Source organism: Larus michahellis, unplaced genomic scaffold, assembly GCF_964199755.1.
Source record: "Larus michahellis unplaced genomic scaffold, bLarMic1.1 SCAFFOLD_37, whole genome shotgun sequence".
Lineage (NCBI taxonomy): Eukaryota > Metazoa > Chordata > Aves > Charadriiformes > Laridae > Larus > Larus michahellis.
The window spans coordinates 1,442,713-1,453,577 of record NW_027436216.1 but is presented as its reverse complement, the minus strand read 5'-3'; positions in this window follow the sequence as shown (position 1 = coordinate 1,453,577).

Genomic DNA, 10,865 nt, shown 5'->3' with positions numbered 1-10,865 from the left:
CACTTTGAAGATAAAAAAATAATATAAAAATAGCCCAAGAGAGAGGGGATGTCAGGGAAGACACCATCGCGAAGGATTCCACCGCTGATTTCCAGGATCAGTCGACGGGCTGAGCCTCTCTTCCCCCCCATAGGGACGCCTTTGGGTAAGACTTCGATTACACTGAGCGCTTTCTCGGGGACTTAGAAATTTCTCTAGAGAATCTCTACCCTACATTTATAGCCAGGCTGTATCGTTTATAATTTTGTCGCGCGTTTGTATACCTAGCAATATCTTTATTTGCACGTGCTTTGCAGACAGTGTATTTATCACCGGCAATCCTAAAGAACCTGTATATCTGTTGTTTAAATAAACTGCACTGTTTAAGTAGCTAGTCGTTCCGCTTTCTCACTGAACGCGACCAAAACTACAGAGAGGCCGTGCTAGTTCAGGAGCACGACTAGACTGAAGGTGCAGTCCACTATTAGTGTATCCAAATCGTAGTAGTTTAATATATATTAAACGCGATTGGACTGATAGTGCTGAATTGGGCATCACTCAGAATTTAAACCTAGCCGCACCTAGCCTCCCACCTCGGTGAGGAGTGTTAGAACGCAAGGGGGTTTATCTTCTGCCAAAACCGCTTGGCCCCGTTTCACGCAACAGAGATATAGCAGGATGTATATTGGTTTTGAGGACAACTCAATGGACAGTGTAGGGAGAAAAGGTCCTGGCTCCTTGAATGCCGTTTCTGGAGACACTGCGATCAATGTGGGAGATATGTCAAGATGTGTGTTTGTTTTGAGGACGGCTCTCTGGAGAGTCTTAGCAAAGAGGTCACACAGATAATCAGAGTAATTCTCAGAGACACTGAGAACAAGCTCCGCAATTCCCTCCTGGCACTTTCCCTGTAGGAGATACTGCAAGACGTTTCTGTACATTGGGCACAGCGCTCTGCACGGTGTTAGCAGAGACTTTCCCGGGACAGTGAAACCCTATGTCAGAGACACTGAGAAGAAGCCCCAGTGTTCCCTCCAGGCACTTTCAGTGTGGCTGCCTTCTCCACGTGGTTCCTGGTTTCACTGCGGCTCTGAAGAGAATGTTAGCCAAGAGGTAACCGGGACAGTGAAAACAGTACTCAAAGACAGGGAGAGCAAGCTCTCTCTTGGCACTTTGGATGTGGGACATACAGCGAGATGTTTGCTGCTTTTGCGTTTGGCTGTTGGGAGATTTACAGCACAAAGATATCTAGTTGATTTGAAGCAGTTCCGAGAAAGTCTAAACATAATCCCCACTTCTCCCTCCTGGCACTTTCCATGTGGGAGATATAGCAGGATGTATATTGGTTTTGAGGACAACTCAATGGACAGTGTAGGGAGAAAAGGTCCTGGCTCCTTGAATGCCGTTTCTGGAGACACTGCGATCAATGTGGGAGATATGTCAAGATGTGTGTTTGTTTTGAGGACGGCTCTCTGGAGAGTCTTAGCAAAGAGGTCACACAGATAATCAGAGCAATTCTCAGAGACACTGAGAACAAGCTCCGCAATTCCCTCCTGGCACTTTCCCTGTAGGAGATACCGCAAGACGTTTCTGTATATTGGGCACAGCGCTCTGCACGGTGTTAGCAGAGACTTTCCCGGCACAGTGAAACCCTATGTCAGAGACACTGAGAAGAAGCCCCAATGTTCCCTCCAGGCACTTTCACTGTGGGTGCTTTCTCCACGTGGTTCCTGGTTTCACTGCGGCTCTGAAGAGAATGTTAGCCAAGAGGTAACCGGGACAGTGAAAACAGTACTCAAAGACAGGGAGAGCAAGCTCTCTCTTGGCACTTTGGATGTGGGACATACAGCGAGATGTTTGCTGCTTTTGCGTTTGGCTGTTGGGAGATTTACAGCACAAAGATATCTAGTTGATTTGAAGCAGTTCCGAGAAAGTCTAAACATAATCCCCACTTCTCCCTCCTGGCACTTTCCATGTGGGAGATATAGCAGGATGTATATTGGTTTTGAGGACAACTCAATGGACAGTGTAGGGAGAAAAGGTCCTGGCTCCTTGAATGCCGTTTCTGGAGACACTGCGATCAATGTGGGAGATATGTCAAGATGTGTGTTTGTTTTGAGGACGGCTCTCTGGAGAGTCTTAGCAAAGAGGTCACACAGATAATCAGAGCAATTCTCAGAGACACTGAGAACAAGCTCCGCAATTCCCTCCTGGCACTTTCCCTGTAGGAGATACCGCAAGACGTTTCTGTATATTGGGCACAGCGCTCTGCACGGTGTTAGCAGAGACTTTCCCGGGACAGTGAAACCCTATGTCAGAGACACTGAGAAGAAGCCCCAGTGTTCCCTCCAGGCACTTTCAGTGTGGGTGCCTTCTCCACGTGGTTCCTGGTTTCACTGCAGCTCTGAAGAGAATGTTAGCAAAGAGGTAACCGGGACAGTGAAAACAGTACTCAAAGACAGGGAGAGCAAGCTCTCTCTTGGCACTTTGGATGTGGGACATACAGCGAGATGTTTGCTGCTTTTGCGTTTGGCTGTTGGGAGATTTACAGCACAAAGATATCTAGTTGATTTGAAGCAGTTCCGAGAAAGTCTAAACATAATCCCCACTTCTCCCTCCTGGCACTTTCCATGTGGGAGATATAGCAGGATGTATATTGGTTTTGAGGACAACTCAATGGACAGTGTAGGGAGAAAAGGTCCTGGCTCCTTGAATGCCTTTCCTGGAGACACTGCGATCAATGTGGGAGATATGTCAAGGTGTGTGTTTGTTTTGAGGACGGCTCTCTGGAGAGTCTTAGCAAAGAGGTCACACAGATAATCAGAGCAATTCTCAGAGACACTGAGAACAAGCTCCGCAATTCCCTCCTGGCACTTTCCCTGTAGGAGATACCGCAAGACGTTTCTGTATTTTGGGCACAGCGCTCTGCACGGTGTTAGCAGAGACTTTCCCGGGACAGTGAAACCCTATGTCAGAGACACTGAGAAGAAGCCCCAATGTTCCCTCCAGGCACTTTCAGTGTGGGTGCCTTCTCCACGTGGTTCCTGGTTTCACTGCAGCTCTGAAGAGAATGTTAGCAAAGAGGTAACCGGGACAGTGAAAACAGTACTCAAAGACAGGGAGAGCAAGCTCTCTCTTGGCACTTTGGATGTGGGACATACAGCGAGATGTTTGCTGCTTTTGCGTTTGGCTGTTGGGAGATTTACAGCACAAAGATATCTAGTTGATTTGAAGCAGTTCCGAGAAAGTCTAAACATAATCCCCACTTCTCCCTCCTGGCACTTTCCATGTGGGAGATATAGCAGGATGTATATTGGTTTTGAGGACAACTCAATGGACAGTGTAGGGAGAAAAGGTCCTGGCTCCTTGAATGCCGTTTCTGGAGACACTGCGATCAATGTGGGAGATATGTCAAGATGTGTGTTTGTTTTGAGGACGGCTCTCTGGAGAGTCTTAGCAAAGAGGTCACACAGATAATCAGAGCAATTCTCAGAGACACTGAGAACAAGCTCCGCAATTCCCTCCTGGCACTTTCCCTGTAGGAGATACCGCAAGACGTTTCTGTACATTGGGCACAGCGCTGTGCACGGTGTTAGCAGAGACTTTCCCGGGACAGTGAAACCCTATGTCAGAGACACTGAGAAGAAGCCCCAATGTTCCCTCCAGGCACTTTCAGTGTGGCTGCCTTCTGCACGTGGTTCCTGGTTTCACTGCGGCTCTGAAGAGAATGTTAGCCAAGAGGTAACCGGGACAGTGAAAACAGTACTCAAAGACAGGGAGAGCAAGCTCTCTCTTGGCACTTTGGATGTGGGACATACAGCGAGATGTTTGCTGCTTTTGCGTTTGGCTGTTGGGAGATTTACAGCACAAAGATATCTAGTTGATTTGAAGCAGTTCCGAGAAAGTCTAAACATAATCCCCACTTCTCCCTCCTGGCACTTTCCATGTGGGAGATATAGCAGGATGTATATTGGTTTTGAGGACAACTCAATGGACAGTGTAGGGAGAAAAGGTCCTGGCTCCTTGAATGCCGTTTCTGGAGACACTGCGATCAATGTGGGAGATATGTCAAGATGTGTGTTTGTTTTGAGGACGGCTCTCTGGAGAGTCTTAGCAAAGAGGTCACACAGATAATCAGAGCAATTCTCAGAGACACTGAGAACAAGCTCCGCAATTCCCTCCTGGCACTTTCCCTGTAGGAGATACCGCAAGACGTTTCTGTATTTTGGGCACAGCGCTCTGCACGGTGTTAGCAGAGACTTTCCCGGGACAGTGAAACCCTATGTCAGAGACACTGAGAAGAAGCCCCAATGTTCCCTCCAGGCACTTTCAGTGTGGCTGCCTTCTCCACGTGGTTCCTGGTTTCACTGCAGCTCTGAAGAGAATGTTAGCAAAGAGGTAACCGGGACAGTGAAAACAGTACTCAAAGACAGGGAGAGCAAGCTCTCTCTTGGCACTTTGGATGTGGGACATACAGCGAGATGTTTGCTGCTTTTGCGTTTGGCTGTTGGGAGATTTACAGCACAAAGATATCTAGTTGATTTGAAGCAGTTCCGAGAAAGTCTAAACATAATCCCCACTTCTCCCTCCTGGCACTTTCCATGTGGGAGATATAGCAGGATGTATATTGGTTTTGAGGACAACTCAATGGACAGTGTAGGGAGAAAAGGTCCTGGCTCCTTGAATGCCGTTTCTGGAGACACTGCGATCAATGTGGGAGATATGTCAAGATGTGTGTTTGTTTTGAGGACGGCTCTCTGGAGAGTCTTAGCAAAGAGGTCACACAGATAATCAGAGTAATTCTCAGAGACACTGAGAACAAGCTCCGCAATTCCCTCCTGGCACTTTCCCTGTAGGAGATACCGCAAGACGTTTCTGTACATTGGGCACAGCGCTCTGCACGGTGTTAGCAGAGACTTTCCCGGGACAGTGAAACCCTATGTCAGAGACACTGAGAAGAAGCCCCAGTGTTCCCTCCAGGCACTTTCAGTGTGGCTGCCTTCTCCACGTGGTTCCTGGTTTCACTGCGGCTCTGAAGAGAATGTTAGCCAAGAGGTAACCGGGACAGTGAAAACAGTACTCAAAGACAGGGAGAGCAAGCTCTCTCTTGGCACTTTGGATGTGGGACATACAGCGAGATGTTTGCTGCTTTTGCGTTTGGCTGTTGGGAGATTTACAGCACAAAGATATCTAGTTGATTTGAAGCAGTTCCGAGAAAGTCTAAACATAATCCCCACTTCTCCCTCCTGGCACTTTCCATGTGGGAGATATAGCAGGACGTATATTGGTTTTGAGGACAACTCAATGGACAGTGTAGGGAGAAAAGGTCCTGGCTCCTTGAATGCCGTTTCTGGAGACACTGCGATCAATGTGGGAGATATGTCAAGATGTGTGTTTGTTTTGAGGACGGCTCTCTGGAGAGTCTTAGCAAAGAGGTCACACAGATAATCAGAGCAATTCTCAGAGACACTGAGAACAAGCTCCGCAATTCCCTCCTGGCACTTTCCCTGTAGGAGATACCGCAAGACGTTTCTGTATATTGGGCACAGCGCTCTGCACGGTGTTAGCAGAGACTTTCCCGGGACAGTGAAACCCTATGTCAGAGACACTGAGAAGAAGCCCCAATGTTCCCTCCAGGCACTTTCAGTGTGGGTGCTTTCTCCACGTGGTTCCTGGTTTCACTGCAGCTCTGAAGAGAATGTTAGCAAAGAGGTAACCGGGACAGTGAAAACAGTACTCAAAGACAGGGAGAGCAAGCTCTCTCTTGGCACTTTGGATGTGGGACATACAGCGAGATGTTTGCTGCTTTTGCGTTTGGCTGTTGGGAGATTTACAGCACAAAGATATCTAGTTGATTTGAAGCAGTTCCGAGAAAGTCTAAACATAATCCCCACTTCTCCCTCCTGGCACTTTCCATGTGGGAGATATAGCAGGATGTATATTGGTTTTGAGGACAACTCAATGGACAGTGTAGGGAGAAAAGGTCCTGGCTCCTTGAATGCCGTTTCTGGAGACACTGCGATCAATGTGGGAGATATGTCAAGATGTGTGTTTGTTTTGAGGACGGCTCTCTGGAGAGTCTTAGCAAAGAGGTCACACAGATAATCAGAGCAATTCTCAGAGACACTGAGAACAAGCTCCGCAATTCCCTCCTGGCACTTTCCCTGTAGGAGATACCGCAAGACGTTTCTGTATATTGGGCACAGCGCTCTGCACGGTGTTAGCAGAGACTTTCCCGGGACAGTGAAACCCTATGTCAGAGACACTGAGAAGAAGCCCCAATGTTCCCTCCAGGCACTTTCAGTGTGGGTGCCTTCTCCACGTGGTTCCTGGTTTCACTGCAGCTCTGAAGAGAATGTTAGCAAAGAGGTAACCGGGACAGTGAAAACAGTACTCAAAGACAGGGAGAGCAAGCTCTCTCTTGGCACTTTGGATGTGGGACATACAGCGAGATGTTTGCTGCTTTTGCGTTTGGCTGTTGGGAGATTTACAGCACAAAGATATCTAGTTGATTTGAAGCAGTTCCGAGAAAGTCTAAACATAATCCCCACTTCTCCCTCCTGGCACTTTCCATGTGGGAGATATAGCAGGATGTATATTGGTTTTGAGGACAACTCAATGGACAGTGTAGGGAGAAAAGGTCCTGGCTCCTTGAATGCCGTTTCTGGAGACACTGCGATCAATGTGGGAGATATGTCAAGATGTGTGTTTGTTTTGAGGACGGCTCTCTGGAGAGTCTTAGCAAAGAGGTCACACAGATAATCAGAGCAATTCTCAGAGACACTGAGAACAAGCTCCGCAATTCCCTCCTGGCACTTTCCCTGTAGGAGATACCGCAAGACGTTTCTGTATTTTGGGCACAGCGCTCTGCACGGTGTTAGCAGAGACTTTCCCGGGACAGTGAAACCCTATGTCAGAGACACTGAGAAGAAGCCCCAATGTTCCCTCCAGGCACTTTCAGTGTGGGTGCCTTCTCCACGTGGTTCCTGGTTTCACTGCGGCTCTGAAGAGAATGTTAGCAAAGAGGTAACCGGGACAGTGAAAACAGTACTCAAAGACAGGGAGAGCAAGCTCTCTCTTGGCACTTTGGATGTGGGACATACAGCGAGATGTTTGCTGCTTTTGCGTTTGGCTGTTGGGAGATTTACAGCACAAAGATATCTAGTTGATTTGAAGCAGTTCCGAGAAAGTCTAAACATAATCCCCACTTCTCCCTCCTGGCACTTTCCATGTGGGAGATATAGCAGGATGTATATTGGTTTTGAGGACAACTCAATGGACAGTGTAGGGAGAAAAGGTCCTGGCTCCTTGAATGCCGTTTCTGGAGACACTGCGATCAATGTGGGAGATATGTCAAGATGTGTGTTTGTTTTGAGGACGGCTCTCTGGAGAGTCTTAGCAAAGAGGTCACACAGATAATCAGAGCAATTCTCAGAGACACTGAGAACAAGCTCCGCAATTCCCTCCTGGCACTTTCCCTGTAGGAGATACCGCAAGACGTTTCTGTATATTGGGCACAGCGCTGTGCACGGTGTTAGCAGAGACTTTCCCGGGACAGTGAAACCCTATGTCAGAGACACTGAGAAGAAGCCCCAATGTTCCCTCCAGGCACTTTCAGTGTGGCTGCCTTCTGCACGTGGTTCCTGGTTTCACTGCGGCTCTGAAGAGAATGTTAGCAAAGAGGTAACCGGGACAGTGAAAACAGTACTCAAAGACAGGGAGAGCAAGCTCTCTCTTGGCACTTTGGATGTGGGACATACAGCGAGATGTTTGCTGCTTTTGCGTTTGGCTGTTGGGAGATTTACAGCACAAAGATATCTAGTTGATTTGAAGCAGTTCCGAGAAAGTCTAAACATAATCCCCACTTCTCCCTCCTGGCACTTTCCATGTGGGAGATATAGCAGGATGTATATTGGTTTTGAGGACAACTCAATGGACAGTGTAGGGAGAAAAGGTCCTGGCTCCTTGAATGCCGTTTCTGGAGACACTGCGATCAATGTGGGAGATATGTCAAGATGTGTGTTTGTTTTGAGGACGGCTCTCTGGAGAGTCTTAGCAAAGAGGTCACACAGATAATCAGAGTAATTCTCAGAGACACTGAGAACAAGCTCCGCAATTCCCTCCTGGCACTTTCCCTGTAGGAGATACCGCAAGACGTTTCTGTATTTTGGGCACAGCGCTCTGCACGGTGTTAGCAGAGACTTTCCCGGGACAGTGAAACCCTATGTCAGAGACACTGAGAAGAAGCCCCAATGTTCCCTCCAGGCACTTTCAGTGTGGGTGCCTTCTCCACGTGGTTCCTGGTTTCACTGGAGCTCTGAAGAGAATGTTAGCAAAGAGGTAACCGGGACAGTGAAAACAGTACTCAAAGACAGGGAGAGCAAGCTCTCTCTTGGCACTTTGGATGTGGGACATACAGCGAGATGTTTGCTGCTTTTGCGTTTGGCTGTTGGGAGATTTACAGCACAAAGATATCTAGTTGATTTGAAGCAGTTCCGAGAAAGTCTAAACATAATCCCCACTTCTCCCTCCTGGCACTTTCCATGTGGGAGATATAGCAGGACGTATATTGGTTTTGAGGACAACTCAATGGACAGTGTAGGGAGAAAAGGTCCTGGCTCCTTGAATGCCGTTTCTGGAGACACTGCGATCAATGTGGGAGATATGTCAAGATGTGTGTTTGTTTTGAGGACGGCTCTCTGGAGAGTCTTAGCAAAGAGGTCACACAGATAATCAGAGTAATTCTCAGAGACACTGAGAACAAGCTCCGCAATTCCCTCCTGGCACTTTCCCTGTAGGAGATACCGCAAGACGTTTCTGTACATTGGGCACAGCGCTCTGCACGGTGTTAGCAGAGACTTTCCCGGGACAGTGAAACCCTATGTCAGAGACACTGAGAAGAAGCCCCAGTGTTCCCTCCAGGCACTTTCAGTGTGGCTGCCTTCTCCACGTGGTTCCTGGTTTCACTGCGGCTCTGAAGAGAATGTTAGCCAAGAGGTAACCGGGACAGTGAAAACAGTACTCAAAGACAGGGAGAGCAAGCTCTCTCTTGGCACTTTGGATGTGGGACATACAGCGAGATGTTTGCTGCTTTTGCGTTTGGCTGTTGGGAGATTTACAGCACAAAGATATCTAGTTGATTTGAAGCAGTTCCGAGAAAGTCTAAACATAATCCCCACTTCTCCCTCCTGGCACTTTCCATGTGGGAGATATAGCAGGATGTATATTGGTTTTGAGGACAACTCAATGGACAGTGTAGGGAGAAAAGGTCCTGGCTCCTTGAATGCCGTTTCTGGAGACCCTGCGATCAATGTGGGAGATATGTCAAGATGTGTGTTGGTTTTGAGGACGGCTCTCTGGAGAGTCTTAGCAAAGAGGTCACACAGATAATCAGAGCAATTCTCAGAGACACTGAGAACAAGCTCCGCAATTCCCTCCTGGCACTTTCCCTGTAGGAGATACCGCAAGACGTTTCTGTATATTGGGCACAGCGCTCTGCACGGTGTTAGCAGAGACTTTCCCGGGACAGTGAAACCCTATGTCAGAGACACTGAGAAGAAGCCCCAATGTTCCCTCCAGGCACTTTCAGTGTGGGTGCTTTCTCCACGTGGTTCCTGGTTTCACTGCGGCTCTGAAGAGAATGTTAGCCAAGAGGTAACCGGGACAGTGAAAACAGTACTCAAAGACAGGGAGAGCAAGCTCTCTCTTGGCACTTTGGATGTGGGACATACAGCGAGATGTTTGCTGCTTTTGCGTTTGGCTGTTGGGAGATTTACAGCACAAAGATATCTAGTTGATTTGAAGCAGTTCCGAGAAAGTCTAAACATAATCCCCACTTCTCCCTCCTGGCACTTTCCATGTGGGAGATATAGCAGGATGTATATTGGTTTTGAGGACAACTCAATGGACAGTGTAGGGAGAAAACCTCCTGGCTCCTTGAATGCCGTTTCTGGAGACACTGCGATCAATGTGGGAGATATGTCAAGATGTGTGTTTGTTTTGAGGACGGCTCTCTGGAGAGTCTTAGCAAAGAGGTCACACAGATAATCAGAGCAATTCTCAGAGACACTGAGAACAAGCTCCACAATTCCCTCCTGGCACTTTCCCTGTAGGAGATACCGCAAGACGTTTCTGTATATTGGGCACAGCGCTGTGCACGGTGTTAGCAGAGACTTTCCCGGGACAGTGAAACCCTATGTCAGAGACACTGAGAAGAAGCCCCAATGTTCCCTCCAGGCACTTTCAGTGTGGCTGCCTTCTGCACGTGGTTCCTGGTTTCACTGCGGCTCTGAAGAGAATGTTAGCAAAGAGGTAACCGGGACAGTGAAAACAGTACTCAAAGACAGGGAGAGCAAGCTCTCTCTTGGCACTTTGGATGTGGGACATACAGCGAGATGTTTGCTGCTTTTGCGTTTGGCTGTTGGGAGATTTACAGCACAAAGATATCTAGTTGATTTGAAGCAGTTCCGAGAAAGTCTAAACATAATCCCCACTTCTCCCTCCTGGCACTTTCCATGTGGGAGATATAGCAGGATGTATATTGGTTTTGAGGACAACTCAATGGACAGTGTAGGGAGAAAAGGTCCTGGCTCCTTGAATGCCGTTTCTGGAGACACTGCGATCAATGTGGGAGATATGTCAAGATGTGTGTTGGTTTTGAGGACGGCTCTCTGGAGAGTCTTAGCAAAGAGGTCACACAGATAATCAGAGTAATTCTCAGAGACACTGAGAACAAGCTCCGCAATTCCCTCCTGGCACTTTCCCTGTAGGAGATACCGCAAGACGTTTCTGTATTTTGGGCACAGCGCTCTGCACGGTGTTAGCAGAGACTTTCCCGGGACAGTGAAACCCTATGTCAGAGACACTGAGAAGAAGCCCCAATGTTC